At 39.2% G+C, this 16,463-nt stretch overlaps 1 protein-coding gene across 7 annotated transcripts in view; it reads right to left on the reverse strand.

The window, feature by feature from the left end:
- Window positions 1-352, reverse strand: part of ZMYND11 (zinc finger MYND-type containing 11) — a 136,214-nt gene extending 135,862 nt beyond the window's left edge. For 2 of the 7 annotated variants that reach the window (XM_040451593.1, XM_040451592.1), the window contains exon 1: window positions 164-290. The gene's annotated coding sequence lies outside the window, so the exon portion shown is untranslated. Of the gene's footprint in view, window positions 1-163 lie in introns of all 7 variants that reach the window. The other 5 variants (XM_040451587.1, XM_040451589.1, XM_040451585.1 and 2 more) reach the window with 5 other exon arrangements.
- Window positions 353-16,463: the final 16,111 nt, after the last annotated feature.

A 16,463-nucleotide genomic window follows, 5' to 3' on the forward strand; every position in this document is an offset into this window, starting at 1 on the left:
CCCGGGCCCGCCCCCCCCCCCCCCCGCCCCCCCGCCCCCGGACTTTTTTGTGTGGCGGGGGGGTGCGGGCCGCGGGGTGCGGGCCGCGCGGGGGAGCGGGCCGCGGGGTGCGGGCCGCGGGCTCCCTCCCGGCCGAGCCGGCGCCGCGCACGCCCACACCCACCTTCCCTCCGTCCTGTCCTCGGCGCCTGTCTCCGAATTTGCTTCAGCATATTCTTACATATCCACACATGCACTCGAGAGCAGCACACACGTGAAGGCTACGTACGTGCGGGCACGCGGGAGCCGGCGGCCCAGCGCACAAAGCGCCCGGCGCTCGCAGCATCGTCAGGCTCCGACCTGCGGGGCTGGGGGCGAGGCGGCCGCGTCTGCTCCGGTGGGCCGCGCGCTCGCAGGGCCGCCGGCTCCCGCAGGTCGGCAGATCCCGCGAACGTGCGGGCGAGGTCTTTCCAGCTCGGCCGTCAGAAACAATTGCAGGGAGGTGCTAGATTCCTCGTTCCAGGCGCGCACAGCCAGGACTGCGAGAGGAACAGGACCACCCGTTATCCACCTGGCTACACCCGTACAGGTGTAAGGAGAAGTATCTGTTTCAGTTTGTAATCCTACATCTAACCAGAGGAGATCCCAGTGAATGCTTTACTGAGACTCAGAGATAAACAGACTTTTACAGATTTCACATATTTTCCATAATGACCTTTCTCCGGTAGGACTTAGGAAGGAAGACCGACCTATCAGCCAAAATTTCTTACTCTGGTTCTCCTTGGACATATGTGCTGAAAATCACTAGGAAGAGACCGTTCAAGAAATTTAAGGATTCTAATCCAATTTATCAATCTTCTTTCATACCTGGTCGCTAAGTCTAAGAATTTGGAAATGGGTAGTACTTGAATAGGTGTTCTATGATGCACACCACTCAAGGAAACAGTCTTTCCACACTCAACCCTGGATCTGATGCGTCTCACAGAGTTTTTGGTTAGATCAAGAGATGTCACAAGATAATTTTAAATCATTTTTACAGATTAGTATATGTCTTTACGATCCAGGAGAGGAATTAAATGGTGTCAGAAAAAAATCAAGTCATACCTGATATTTAAACACTGGCCCAGAAATTCTAACAATGAACAGCTTTAAATCATCTTTTTTTTTTTTTTTTAAGTCATCTATAAAATAGAGGACTGCATGGTTCTGTGTATTTCCCGGAGGCTGCTCAAGTAAGACAAGTTCATGTATGTGTAAAAAAGGAAGCTTACCTTTTAGGAAAGAAGTGACTGTATGATTCCACATTTTCCTCCAGTTAAATTGTTTAGGCATCTTTTCAGTGTTCATACTCAGATCTTATCTCTCATTCTATCTAATCTAAGTTAGTTTATCCTCAAATTCCCAAATAGTTTATCCCCAAACTCCAAATTTGGACAATTCCCCAAATTGCCTAGAATTTAGCCCTTGGTTCCATTTTCCCTTCAGAACAGTTTCATTTACCTCATTTTTCTCTCAGCTGAGTGAATGTGGAGGAGGGGATATGGTCTGAGCCAATGGTTTGGTGTCAATAATTTAAGTTTGGGGCGGGGGAGGGAGTTGAGGAAGACCCAGAATACCAAAATAGTTATTTCCATACAACTCAGATTATACCATGAGTTTACCATCTGACTGCAAAGAGAGGGCAAAGGTGTCAGAGAAGAGGGGAAAAAGAAGAGCAGCCAGCCATAAGGAGTGGTTTGCATCAACTAGGACATGTTTCAGAGATTTAGCACCTCCCAAGGAAGGACCCACAACAGGCCTAATCCTTCCCAAATCCTACCACCAGTTTCTACCCTTAACTAATACTTGACCTGATCAGCGTATTGCTTTGTCCAGCTTCTGCTTTAAGAAATATTATTTGAATAGAAAAGGCATACATTATCTGACAACTTAATGTGGAAATTTTGTCTCTTTAAAAAATAAATCAAATTATATCCTTACCTTGCACTAAACAAACCCAAATGACTTAAATGTCATTGTAAAAACTAAAAATCATTTTTCAATAGGTTCAAGAAACTATAGGTGGATATTTGTAATATTGAAGGTGAATAAGAATATCTGAGACCTAAAGCAGTGATTTTTATCACAAAAAATGAGTAGTAAATTTGGCTGTATAAAAATTTATGAACCCTGTAAGTCCAAACCAAATACAGACCTACTTAATACGCCCATGGGAGCTACAACTTTTATACCTCTAAAGAGTTTCTCTAATATCCTCCTTCCTGCTTTGTTCACCTACGAGGACCAATTCCAATTTCTTGGGACTGGTAGGGTTGGGGCTACTTCACAGCTATAGCCTTGGGGTCTCCTGTTGAGTTCTTGCCTCAGAGTGTTCCCGGTTTGCTAGCATGTAGCAATAATGAGTCCAGGGAGGTGCTACTGAAATGCATTGCGTTTATTTATTTTGCCTTTTTCAACATAATAGTTTTGCATTAAAGACTGTTTTGCATTAAAGATTGACTTATATAAATATTGAGTACTGTATATACGCTTTCAGAACATAGTCTTAAGTATATAATGCAGAATAACTAACTGTATGAAAAAGCTTCAGGAATGCAAATGAACAGCACAAAATAGAGAAACTGATAAGTAGAAGTATTACATTGAAATAGACAGGTCTCAATGAGACTTGGTGTTTTTCATGAATGGGGACTCCAGAATACATAGCATATATTTTGATTTAAAGTAATAGTAACTACATTTTCAACTTACAAGAATTTTTTTTCAATAACAGATTACCCTTGTAAGTGGAAAGATTGTGCAAGTAAAATTTAAAAAGCAAACAAACTGGGACTATATATATATATGCAAGAAATGAGAACTAGGGTAATAGTTCTTAGATATAAAGCTACTTCACATCAGTAAGATATACACCAACGTATAGGCACCTGGGTAGTTCAGTTGGTTGAGCATCAGACTTCAGCTCAGGTTATGAGCCCCGAGTAGGGCTCTGTGCTGACAACTCAGAGCCTGTGGAGCCTGTTTCGGATTCTGTGTCTCCCTCTCTCTCTGCCCCTTCCCCACTCGTGCTCAGTCTCTCTCTCTCTATCTCTCTTTCTCTCTCTCTCTCTCAAAAATAAATAAATATTGAAAAAATTAAATATATATGTATATATGTGCACCAACATTATCCTCCTCAAAGAAGGAGGATACTTCTTTGAGGTATCCTCAAAATTAAAGCCACTGGTGATTTATAAAAGAAGAACTATAAACTATTAGCAAATGTTGACCAATATTCAAATTAACAATAAAACGACAAAACAACACAACACTGCTTTTTTTCAAATGGCAGAATTCTTCAGTGGTCATGTTATTGAGGGTGAGAGACATGGAGACTCATTCATCACTGAACTGACTTGTTATGAACTCTCTTGAGATTGCAAGAGCCTGAAAAATATTCCTGTCGTTGACCCCAGATATCCACATTTAGAAACCTATCATAAAGACTCTATTTGCGAGATAGGCAAAAATGTATGAACACATTGTTCATGTCTGTCCCTACTTAAAACCAACGATTTTCTACATTTTGAATAAAATCGAATCCTGTTCTTGGGCTTGCAAGGCCCAGCATTTTCTGGCACCTACTTAGCTCCTAAATTTAAATTCATTGTGCATTTCATTCCTGTCTTGTTGACCTTTGTCCCATCTCAGAATGGTACAGAGTTTGTACCTCCAGAAGGAGGGTCTTCTGGATCATCTTTCTCCCATCTTCCTGGGGATAATCCTACTCATCAGGTATCTATCTGCTGGACTGTCACTTTTTCCAAAAGGACCTTCCAGAGCCCCCAATTTAAATTGGCCTATTTTTCTATATTAATGATATATTTACCTCAGTGTAAATATAGTGTTATTAGATTTAGTGTTTCCAGTCTGATGAGAGGATTGTTCTCTATAGAATACCCTGGCACCCAACAAGTGTGGTTAAATGGAAAAATGCCACAGATAAGATTGGTGATTTCATTGCACTTGATAGAACACTGTCAGGATATTACTGTTTTGCTTTTAAATAACATACTAGTGGTTCTGTTGATCAAGTATCATAGTCCTTCTTAACACATCTTAATTAAAACTACATGTTAATCAGATCATGTTGTACTTAGGTTGCTCGAGGGCTGTGAAGTAAAGAATCTGGTAAATGCAGGTCTCCCAAACTTTGAGAGGTCTATGTAATGTTCTCCCTGTCCATGGATGCCTGTGTGTGTTTGTGTGTGTATAACAGAACAAGTATGTATACCTGGGCTGATATTCTTGGAGCACATTAATATGTTTTTCACCTTTGCATTTCCACGCACAAGGTCGTTTATTAGCCCACAGCACCTGCATACCTTGGAGGCCATTAGGATTGCCACAGCGCGAATGGACATAGAAGAAAACACTAAGCTGCTGATTACTCCAAATAGGAAATTTTAATCAGCTGCAAGACAATAGGGCTGCAAGCATGGCTTTATTGAGAGAGAACATGATTCTCCAAGTTGTTTTTTCTCACTTTCAACATATTTAAGAACAGGTCTGGGGGAGCCTGGGTGGCTCAGCTGGTTAAGAGTCAGACTTCAGCTCAGGTCATGACTTCCTGCTCGTGAGTTTGAGGCCCATGTAGGACTCTGTGCTGACAGCTCAGAGCCTGGAGGCTGCTTCTGATTCTGTGTCTCCCTCCTTCTCTCTGACCCTCCCCAACTCACACTCTGTCTCTCTCCCCTTCAAAATTAAATAAACATTAAAAAACAAAAAAAGAACAGGTCTGGCATAGTGGACCACTGAATCTCACCACCTAGGGTGGGGGCTGGGAGAGAAACCAAGGGAGAGAGGAGTCAGGTTGTGGGTGGTGGGGTATGAAATGGCCTGGGGTGAGGCACTTTTTCCAAATACTTGAAACTCAGAAATATTTAATGAACTAATGAATGAGGTTCATCACAATGTTTTTTGTATTATCAGTAAAGTCAAATGGAAGGATTTAAAACATCTAGCATTAGAAACTGTTAATTGGAGGGGCACCTGGGTGGCCCAGTCGGTTGAGTGTCTGACTTCAGCTCAGGTCATGATCTCACGGTTTGTGAGTTGGAGCCCCTTGTCGGGGCTTCTTAACACATCTCTGTGCTGTCAGCTCAGAGCCTGGAACCTGCTTCAGATTCTGTGTCTCCCTCTCTCTCTGCCCCTTCCCTGCTTGTTCTCTGTCTGTCTCTCTCTCAAAAATAAACATTAAAAAAAAAAAAAAAGAAAAGAAACTGTTACTTGAAAAAATATATAAAACCACTTAAACAGGGGTGTCTGGGTGGCCCAGTCTGACTCTTGATCTCAGCTCAGGTCTTAATCTCAAGGTAATGAGTTCAAGCCCTGAGTTGGGCTCTGTGCTGGGCATGAAGCCTACTTAAAAAAAATGTATACATATGATTTCCATTTTGTTAAATACTAGAAGTAAATACTGTGGAAGAAAATGTTAATGCATATTGCTTTGGGTTGCGGGTATCTTATTTTTAAAGAATCTTTGCTTATAATCAGGAAAAAAATTGTAATAATACTAGCCTGAGAGACTGGTTGTTCCCCATTTATGGAATGACACAGTGTAGATATCCCTCACTTAAAAGAATATCTACTTCTGGGGCGCCTGGGTGGCTCAGTTGTTTAAGCGACCAACTTCAGCTCAGGTCATGATCTCATGGTTTGTGAGTTCAAGCCCCACCTTGGGTTCTGTGCTTGGAGCCTGCTTCAGATTCTGTGTCTCCCTCTCTATCTGCCCCCCACCCCCAGCTTGTGCACTCTCTCTCTCTCTCTTTCAAAAATAAGCATTAAAAATTTTTTTTTTAAAAAGAATATCTACTTTTCAGAAAAGTAACTATAAAATTAAGTTGTATAGATTCTTATTTTCCACTGATTCTTTAATGTATAGAGATCTGTGGCTGCAATCTATACATAGCTGACATCCCAAAATTTACATGAAAAGGCAAAACATAGGACTATTAGGTAGTTGAAGTTAATGAAACTGACTATAAAATAGATGAGGTGGTTGTCACAGGAGAAGGTCATCACGAGAAAAGGCTGACAAATGTACTACTTACCAATTACTAACTCATCCAAAGTGAGTTTAAGTAATTACTGCTTTAATGACTACATTGTCACGATAGCCAGGCAATGAAATCTTATCCAGGCATTATTTGTAGAAAACAGATCAAGAGCAGAGGAGGAACATCTCGCAGGCAGAAACAGCACGTATGATATCTCTGAGAAACCCATTTCAAAATTCACCAATCCAGAAAGAATCAAGAAGTAAAGATTTGTGCGTGTTTAATACCACCAAACATATATGTTTGCAATGTAAGATATTAGCATGGCAATTTGTTACTGGTAATAAAGTGTGGCATAGGAGTGAAATTGAAAATTATACCTGTAATAATATCCTTTTTTTACTCACTCACCTTAGGGACACTTCCTGATGTGGGAAAGAAAGAGATGATACTGAAACTCACATCCATGGGAATGTGTGGTCTAGGTTAACAGCATCTCTTAAGTGTACTACAGCTCCCCATCCCTAAGAGGATAAGAACCATTTTTTAATAAAGGGGAGATACTAGCATGAGTGTCCATGTGCTGGCCATTATAGAGGGCAGAGCGATAATGTCTCTCAGGGGCCAATAAAATGTTTTCTAAGACTGTACCTTCATTTTATTAATTTGGTTTGAGTTTATTCTGTACCTTTCTGGCTTCCCATTGGATTTTGCCATAGTCTTTTATATTAGATATTGATGTTTTAGATAGAAATACAGTTTCTCCTTATCTTCCCTAAAAGTAAATTAGCATTCTGATATTAAATTACTATATAACAAGTTTAGTTAGTGTTGCTTAGTTTCTCAGTGCCTAACTGTCTGTGGATGATTAAAAATCATGTTTTCGAAAGTAAAAAGCTGCGGACCAAACCTGGTAATGGCAATTAGTATTCATTGAAGTTGTCATCCTTTGTGACTCAGACTGGAATAGGCATTGTGCATATTTTAATTTCAGAAACATTCCAGTATAAAATAAGAGATCTAGGGGCACCTGGGTGGCTCAGTTGGTTGAGCGTCCGACTCAGCTCAGGTCATGATCTCACAGTCCTTGAGTTCGAGCCCCACGTCAGGCTCTGTGCTGACAGCTCAGAGCCTAGAGCCTGCCTCGGATTCTGTGTCTCCCTCTCTCTCTGCCCCTAACCCACTCACATTCTGTCTCTGTCTCTCTCAAAAATAAATAAAACATTAAAAAAATAAATAAAAAATAAATAAAAATAAAATAAAATAAGAGATCTATTTCCCTGGAAAGCCCGAGTCCCCTACTGCCTGTGTGGTACGTTGGACCTGTTCCTCTGGGCTGCTGGGTTTCAGGGTCTGACCAAGGCATTTCTTCAGGGTCCTTTGTGTGTCTCCTGCTTCTGTCTGTGAATATGCAGTGCTACTAGATGTAGGCCGTCCTGGGGGCCCCTGGGTGGCTAAGTCAGTTGAGCTGTTGAGCATCAGACTTCCGCTCAGGTTATGATCTCACGGTCTGTGAGTTCAAGCCCCGGGTTGGGCTCTGTGCTGACAACTCAGAGCTTGGAGCCTGCTTCAGATTCTCTGTCTCCCCTTTCTCTGCTCCTCCCCTGCTCTCTTTCTCTCTCTCTCTAAAAAATAAATAAACATTAAAAAAAAAAATAAGTAGGTCCTAGGGGCGCCTGGGTGGCTCAGTTGGTTGGGTGTCCGACTTCGGCTCAGGTCATGATCTTGCGGTCTGTGAGTTTGAGCCCCGCGTTGGGCTCTGTGCTGACAGCTCAGAGCCTGGAGCATGTTTCAGATTCTGTGTCTCCCTCTCTCTCTGACCCTCCACCGTTCATGCTCTCTCTCTGTCTCAAAAATAAATAAATGTTAAAAAAAATTAAAAAAAAAATAAGTAGGTCCTCCCGCACCCTGGTTAATTTGTCTCAGGGCATTTAAAGGAAAGCAGGACCCCATGTCTTTTCACTGGAAGCTCATCATACAAGATGGAAAGGCTGTTTGTGTGTGCATGTGTCTTTTTTCCTCCAAAATTCCCTCCTAGCCTTTTTCCTATCTCTCTTCTCTAACATGACACAGCGAAAGTGCGTGGGCTTTGGCATTGGAGTGCCTGATTCAAATTCCAACTAACCTTGAGAACTTTTGAGGAAGGACCTCAGTGCCACTACCTGTCAGGAGCATGGATTTTTGGCATCAGATTGCTTGGATCAGAACCCTAACTCCTGCATTCTATAGCTGTTGATCTTGGACAAGTCTCATTATTGTCATCTGTGAAATGGGAATATTATTCTATTTCATTGCATCATTGTGAGGGTTCAATAAGAAAGCAAATGCACTGTTCCCTACTGATGCCCAACCAGAGTAACTGCTTGATAATTAATAGCTACTGTTGGTATTGTCATCCATAAAATGGGGGCAGTAATATCTACTTTACCAAGTAAACTCAGACATTAAGTGCTCCCCTGTCACCATGACACAGGGCACACAGGAGAACAGAAGCCAGGAACCTGAGGACAAGGATGTGCAGATGAGAGAGTCACAGCAGCATCTCCCCTCCCCACCCCCAACTCATTGAGCCCTACTGACCCTCCAACAGCTAAGCCCTCAGACAGGTCCCAGGGACCATCTCAGCTTCTGATGTCCTAGTTGCCACAACCTGCAACAGAAGAATTTTAAATTTCAGCCTGTACCGAGCCCAGCAGGCACTTTCCCAAACATTGCCTTTGACTGGTTATATAACTTTTGGCAAGGAGCAGTTTCTCCTTTGCAAATGGAGGTTTACTAACTTTGCTTGAAGCTTCCCACAAGAGCTAAAATTTTACGTGGAAGTCCAGTTCTACCCCCTCACCTGTTCCTGGAAAGCCTGTTGTTCCTGCCTGCTCCCAACTCACCTGTTCTAAGAGACTTCGTGAATGCCCTTTTATCAGGTAATCCTTCTGGTTCATGCACCTTTCTCTCTACTCCTGCTTTATCTTCTCTCTTTTCCCCGCACTTCTGGTGGTTGGCTTGTTTGGATTTAAATCATTCCTGGCCTCTGCACAGGCACCAGCAGACCCGTTGGCTCCTAATGGAGGCCTTTCTCCTTCCTCTTCATTAAACATTTAATACACCAGGAAATGCACATTTACATGTCTATGTACATCCCCCAGCCTCTCCTCAGGGAGACGTTTTCAATATCTTGTCACTTTTCAGGGAGGACAAAAGTTAGTTACATGCTACACCATCATCTTACGAAGGATTTCATGTAGTGGGTTTACATTAAAATAGGAAACACCTGCACTTAACCCATTATTACTAAGGTTTACTCTCTTGGCAATGGTGGGTGAGCACAGCTAATCACATGGAACTCTGAACAGAAGGCCTTCCTTGGTGCTACATTCTACAGAAACCATTTTCTGTCATTACCACCATTTGTGGTGACAAATGAGAACCTGTGGGAAATACTCTCAGCTTCTTGACAACCCAAGACTATGATATATTGTACCTAAGATTTTCTCTTCACTTTCTTCCTTCAGCTTCATGATGGTTGTGTTTCAATAGTGATGCTCCTTCCCACACAAATTCATATTTAAGAAAACATCAGAGTAGCTCCTGCCAGTTACCTTGGAATTTTACTTCATTTTGAAGGATCTTCCATTTTAGGTAGAGTATTTGGATAATTCACATAAAAAATTACAAGTGGTGTTACCTTGACGCACGTTTCAGTTTTGTAATATCAAAAGACTTGAGAGGAATTTTTAAAACCCTCAGGGGACAGGAACATTAGAGGTAATAATTCTAAGTAAATAGTTCATGAAAAGATTGTCTTCTAGAATTCATGAAATATGAAATGCCCTTCTGTGTTGTAATCTTCCCTCTAATATGGGAAGGAGACTGTGTCTTGCTGAATTGTCCAGTGATAAACCCTTAAAGAGCTGAAGAAAATGTTTAAAACATTTTAGATCTCACAGGGGATATGCGTAGTAAGTAAAAACCTAGGGGAAATGAGAAAGAAGTGTAGTGGTAAATTACTTTCTTAAAAATTATTACAGACCGAAAGTATTTCTTGAATAACTTGGTCACTGTGCACCTACAGTTTGATGGTCACTTTTGCTCAGGCACAGTATTTAGACTGAGCCAGAGCAAATCTGCACGGAGCATGATTTCCTTGTTTTTTTTTTTTCTCTTTTTATTTGATTGCACGAAGAATTTCAAACACAGGAAGCTCTGCTCCCTCGACAGCCGCATGTGAGAAGCCATGCGTTTCTTCCTGTTTCTGCCTGAGTCCATCTACCAGGGCCTTCTCTCTGCTTTGCTGTACCCCCGGGGCTGCCGCCAACCCTCACACACAGCCACGCAGGGCCAGGTTGTCTTTGTGTGTTTGTGTCCCATTCTCTTTTCTTCCCCCTATTTCGAAAACTCATCCAGAATATGGGCAAAGAAGGTAAATGAAATAGTGAAACTCAGCAAACTCTGGGGGTTCTTTTTAGTGACTATTTTTTTTTTTAAGGACAGTTGCCGAAAGAAAAGGTAATTGAATCTATAGATTGCAATGAGATTTGGGGATAATTATAGAATTTCTCATATATCTACCCATGTACTGAATACTAATTATAAAACTGTTTCAGTGCATACCTCCATTCTAGGTAAGTCTGTTACTGAAATCAATGCTTGCTGTTTGTTTTAAATGCATCCGTACTTATTTCTGTTTGATATTTAACCAAGGGTTTCTATTCGAGGTGCTTAGTTGTTATATGTTAGACACATTTTGGAATCCTTTGTGTAGACAGCCTATTATTACATCAGAAGACACACACACACACATACACACATGCATGCATACACGCACAATAACAACATAACTAAATAAATTGTGATTTATTCCAGATAGGATTTATGTAACCATTGAAGAAATTATCGCTGAAGGTTTTTTATGTTAAGTGAAAAAGTAGGTATACATTAGGGAAAATGATCACACATATAAAAATAAATATACATATTAATTAAAAAACAGATAAATTACAAAATATGTTAATTCCTGAAAAATAAAATTATATGTGATTTACTTTTCCTTTTTATATTTTAACTTTTTTGATCCTTTATTCAATTAAAAAAAAGGTTGTACTGAAAATGAAATTTTTTGACAGCTCAGAGCCTGGTGCCTGCTTTGGATTCTGTGTCTCGCTCTCTCTCTGCCCCTAACCCACTTGCATTCTGTCTCTGTCTCTCTCAAAAATAAATAAACATTAAAAAATAAAAAAAATAAAATTATATGTGATTTACTTTTCCTTTTTATATTTTAACTTTTTTGATCCTGTATTCAATTAAAAAAAAGGTTGTACTGAAAATGAAATTTTTGATGTTAGAAGATATGCTGTATTATTGTAAATGGTATTTAACAGTAATGAGACTACCCTCAAAAGCAGCATACAATGCAGTTAACAGAACATTTCTTTCCAATTAAAATTTCTATGGATACATTTATTCTGTCAAATATGAACAACTCTACCATTCATAGTAACATTGAATTGAAGTCATTTTTCTCAGTCAAAGAAAATGAATATTAACACTTTCATATTGTTTAACATGACAGCATTATCTTCAGATTCCCTGAGTGGGATTTTTGAAAAATAGAAGTAAAAACGAAGCCAGATATCATAAGTGTGCCCTTTAGGAAAATGGTAATCCAATAGAATAAGCTGGAGTTCAATTAGAAGAAAGTGCTCATAACATTTCATGTCAGTTTTCCCTCAAAGTCAACTTCTAGAAGTCACTTCAATATTTTACATAGAAAATTATAGTGATGTTTAGCTCCTACATCTCATGACAGTAAGAAATTCTATATACGATGATGAGGAATTGCAGTTACAAAGTTTAATTTTTCTATAAATCTTCTCTTGATTATTCATTGCACCATAAGGACCTTTATTCCTAAAACTAGAATATTCTGAGCTCTGCGCAGTAGGGAATGGGTTGCTCCTCCCTGTGCTAGCTCCTCTAATTCTTAACAATTGGTAACTTCATCACTCACACTTTACTCGGAGGGAAATTGAGATTTAGAAAGATAAAACGTCTTGCCTAGACTCAGGTGGCAAGTGACCCAACTCAAACCTTAGTTCAGGGTTATCTATTGATAAGAATCTGGAGTCTGGACTATTCCTGATATCATTTCAAATGTATTCCTCAGTATTTACCGGTAATGTCACACACACACATATACACCACCCTGCTTCGAGCTAAAATTTCTATTCTCTCCATCAGAACAAAAGATTAAAATTTTTAAATAAAAGATGAACATTCATTAAACAGGGCTTTTTGACATGAGAAAAACTCTAAAACAAACAAGGAAAAAGAAATCCAAAATACTATATCCAAATGACTCAACTAAAATGAAAAAAAAAATTGTTCTCTTTGACCATCTACTCTTTAGGCTCATAAAACTAACAGTTGAGCCCATCTGGGTTATTTCATTTATTATTTCTTTTAGGAAGACTAGTATGTTCAGATTCTACTCTGGCAAGAATGGGTTGATGATGATGGATAAAGGGAGTGAATCCCAGAGTTACGGTCAGGTGTGAGAGTTACAACTATTTTGTAGCCTGGATGACAAGTTTTTAAAATTCTAATTTGAATTGAAATATTTTTATTATTGCTACTTTTATAAGATAACATTCATCTTTGTGTGCAACTCTGTGACATATTCCATTTTTAGGATATAGAACTTGCTTCAGATTTGAGTCTCGATAGTTTGCCAATTGCTTTTGCAATGTTATCTATACTATAAAGATTTGTTCAATTTGAAATAAAACTAATAAAGGATGCTATTTTTTAAACAAAAGGAAAGTTAAAAACAACTTACTATACATGCATCACACATAGGCAACCTAAGGAAATTCACTAAAATCATGTTTTCTTTATCTCTATTAAATTTACTAAATGTATTCTTAAAAGTTGATGTAATGGGGCGCCTGGGTGGCACAGTCGGTTAAGCGTCCGACTTCAGCCAGGTCACGATCTCACGGTCCGTGAGTTCGAGCCCCACGTCAGGCTCTGGGCTGAAGGTTCGGAGCCTGGAGCCTGTTTCCAATTCTGTGTCTCCCTCTCTCTCTGCCCCTCCCCCGTTCATGCTCTGTCTCTGTCTGTCCCATAAATAAATAAAAAAACGTTGAAAAAAATAAAAGTTGATGTAAGTATGCTGTTCTTAATCTCTTAGAAAAATAGGAAGAGTGCTTTCCCTTGATATTTAGATTTTACAAAATATTTTGGAACAATAGATTTTATTTTCCTCGCTCCCTCTCCTTCCCTCTCTTTAGTTCCTTCTTTTGCTTCATGTGAATCTATTCCTTCTTTCTGGAGTGAAGGAGGATAACTAGTTCCATGTGGTGTCACAGAAAGAAATCAGGAAATGTTCTGGTCATAGGACATGCTCTCCTTTGCTAACAGTTGTTGAGAGGTCAAATAAAACAAGTGCAGCTGGGAAATTTGCAGCTTATTGTCAACCTTCATACAGACGTTTTCACAATGGAAGCCAGTCTGGTGTGGGTTGGAGTCATTATTGATTATTTTCCTTATTTCACAAAAGAAATTTGAAGGAAAACGTTTCGTATGTTTGAGGATAATCTGTTGTCAACAGGATACATGATTAAAGAGAGATGTTTGGTAAAAGGGACTCAGGACTCTGTGCCTGAGTCATTCCAAGTCAAGATTTTGTTGTTTTGCAGATAAACACATACTCAAAAAAAAAAAAAAAGTAACATCCCATTTATTTTGCCATCACTTCTAATATACAATATTGCTTTATTCATGTGTCTGTTCTCGCGCATTATCTGAACAATGGAAAATACTCTCTTTCCGGCCACTAAAGTATAATCAAGATAGCAATTATATAAATAAAATACACTTAATATATATTTATATATGTAACATATATAACCTATTACATATAAACATATAAATATAGATATATAAGTAATATATTTACAGAGAATATATATTATTCTTTCACAGGGATTGTATATATAACATTTAGCTACCAAAACTGTTATAAAACTTGTATTTTTATATTTATAAGTCGAGTTCCCTAATGTGGAAGCTTAGAAGATTGATTTTAGATCTTTATTCTTTTTTTTTTTTAATTTTTTTTAATTTTTAAAAATTTATTTATCTTAAGTGGGCTCCACACCATCGTGGGGCTTGAAGTCATGACCCTGAGACCAGGAGTCACAGGCTCCACTGACCGAGCCAGCCGGGCTCCCAGGTCTTTGTTCTTCCCTCATACATGTACTCAGTCTAACATTTCCTCTTGTAGCACTGCTTTGGCTGCATCCCACAGATTTTGATAAATTGTCTTTTTATTCTCATTTAGTTAAAAATATTTAAAAATATTTCCTGAGATTTGTTCTTTGACCCATGTGTTATTTAGAGATGTGTTGTTTAATGTTTTAATGCCCAGATTGTGTCTGTCTGGGAGGAAGCTATGTGCAAGCTGGAGAAGAATGTGTATTCTACTGTTGTGGCATAAAGTCCACTGACCTCGAACAGCGTGGGGGTCACAGGCACTGACGGTCTGCACAACTGAAAATCTGCTTTTGATTCCCTGTAAACTGAACCACTAATAGCCTATTGTTGACCAGAAGACTCACTGACAACATACATAGTCAATTAATACATATTTTGTGTGTTGAATACTGTGTTCTTACCATACATTCAGTTAGAGAAGAGAAAATGTTAAGAAAATCGTAAGAGAAAATACATTTTCAGGCCTGCCCTGTACCTACTGAAACAATCTGCGTGAAAGCGGACCCACACAGTGAACACCTTTGTTGTTCCACGGACTACTACTGCTGGCGGGAGATGTCTATCATATCCAGTGGATGGACACTTGTTGAGCTCAACTGTACCTGTACCCATCTGCCTGATGGACCTGTCCATTTCTGAGAGGAGGGACTTGAAGCCTCTGGCTATGAAAGTGCATATTCCCATCCCTCCTGCAGTTCTATCCGTTTTTGCCTCACTTGGTTTGATGCTCTCCTGTTAGATGCAGACACATTTAGGGACTGACTCCTTTGTCATTACATAATACCCTTCTTTATCCCTGGCAACCTTTCTCGCTCTTAAGTCTGCTCCATTGGAAGTTAATGTAGCTACTCCTGCTTTCTTTGGATCAGTGTCAGCATGGTATCTTTGTTTTCCATCCATTTACATTCAATTTATATGCATCTTTATATTTAAAATGGGTTTCTGTAGACAACATGTACTTGGGTCTTGCTTTTTAATCCACTCTGACAGTCTCTGTCTTTGAATTGGTGTATTTAGACCATTGACTTTTAAAGTGATTATTAATATGGTTGGATGAATATCTACCATTTTCCTTGTTGTTTTCTATTTGTGTCCCTTGTAGTCTGTTCCCATTTTTCTCTTTCACTCTTTTTCCACCTTTTGTGGTTTTAACCGAACATTTTCTGTGCTCGCATTTTCTCTCCTTTATTAGCATACCAGTGGTACTGTTTCCAGCTTTTTGTAGTGCTGGCTTACCAGTTTAAAATATACATTCATAAGTAATCCCATTCTACTTTCAAATAACACTAGAGAGGTCGTGGGAGCACCTTATAATAATAAAATAGTCCTAATTTCTGTCTCCCACCCCATTGCTGTCATTCATTTCAGTTATATATAAGCATACACAAGTCTCTCTACATAATATACCTAAGCATACATGAGCAAATACATTGCTACTATTAATATTTTGAATAATCTGTTATCTATTAGATCACTTAAGAATAAGAAAAATAAAAGGTTTTATCTTACCTTCTCTTAGTCTTTCTTCTCTAATCCTTTTCCTTTCTTTATAAAAATCCAAGTTTCTAACCTATATTATTTTCTCTCTCTCCAGAGAACTTCTAACATTTCTTGCAAGGCAGGTCTATTGGCAATAAAAATGCTCAATTTTTGTTTGTGTGAGAAAGTCTTTATTTCTTCTTCACTTTTGAAAGGATAATTTCACAGGGTAGAGAATTCTAGGTTGGTGGGGTTTTTTTCTCTCACACTTTAAATATTTCACCCCACTGTCTTCTTGCCTGCATGCCTTCTGAGAAGTGTGATATGATTCCTCTCTTCATTCCTCTACAGGTAAGGCATTTCCCCCACCACCACCCCCCACCCCGCCAGGCTTTTTTCAAGGATTTTCTTTATCTTTGATTTTATGTAGTTTGAAAATGACGTGCTTAGGTGTAGTGGGGTTTTCTTGGCATTTGTCCGGCTTGATGTTCTTTGAGCTTCCTGCATCTGTGGTTTGGGGTCCGTCATTAATTTGGGGGAAATTCTTAGTTCTAATTTCAAATATTCATTCTATTCCTTTCTCTCTGTCTTCTACCAGCATTCCCATGATATGTAGATTATACTCTTGTATTGTCCCACATCCTTGGATCTTCTGGGGTTTTTTTTTTTTTTTTTTTTTTTTTTTTTTTTTTTTTT

This window comes from Herpailurus yagouaroundi, unplaced genomic scaffold (genome assembly GCF_014898765.1).
Source record: "Herpailurus yagouaroundi ecotype Mexico unplaced genomic scaffold, PumYag 203, whole genome shotgun sequence".
Classification (NCBI taxonomy): Eukaryota; Metazoa; Chordata; class Mammalia; order Carnivora; family Felidae; genus Herpailurus; species Herpailurus yagouaroundi.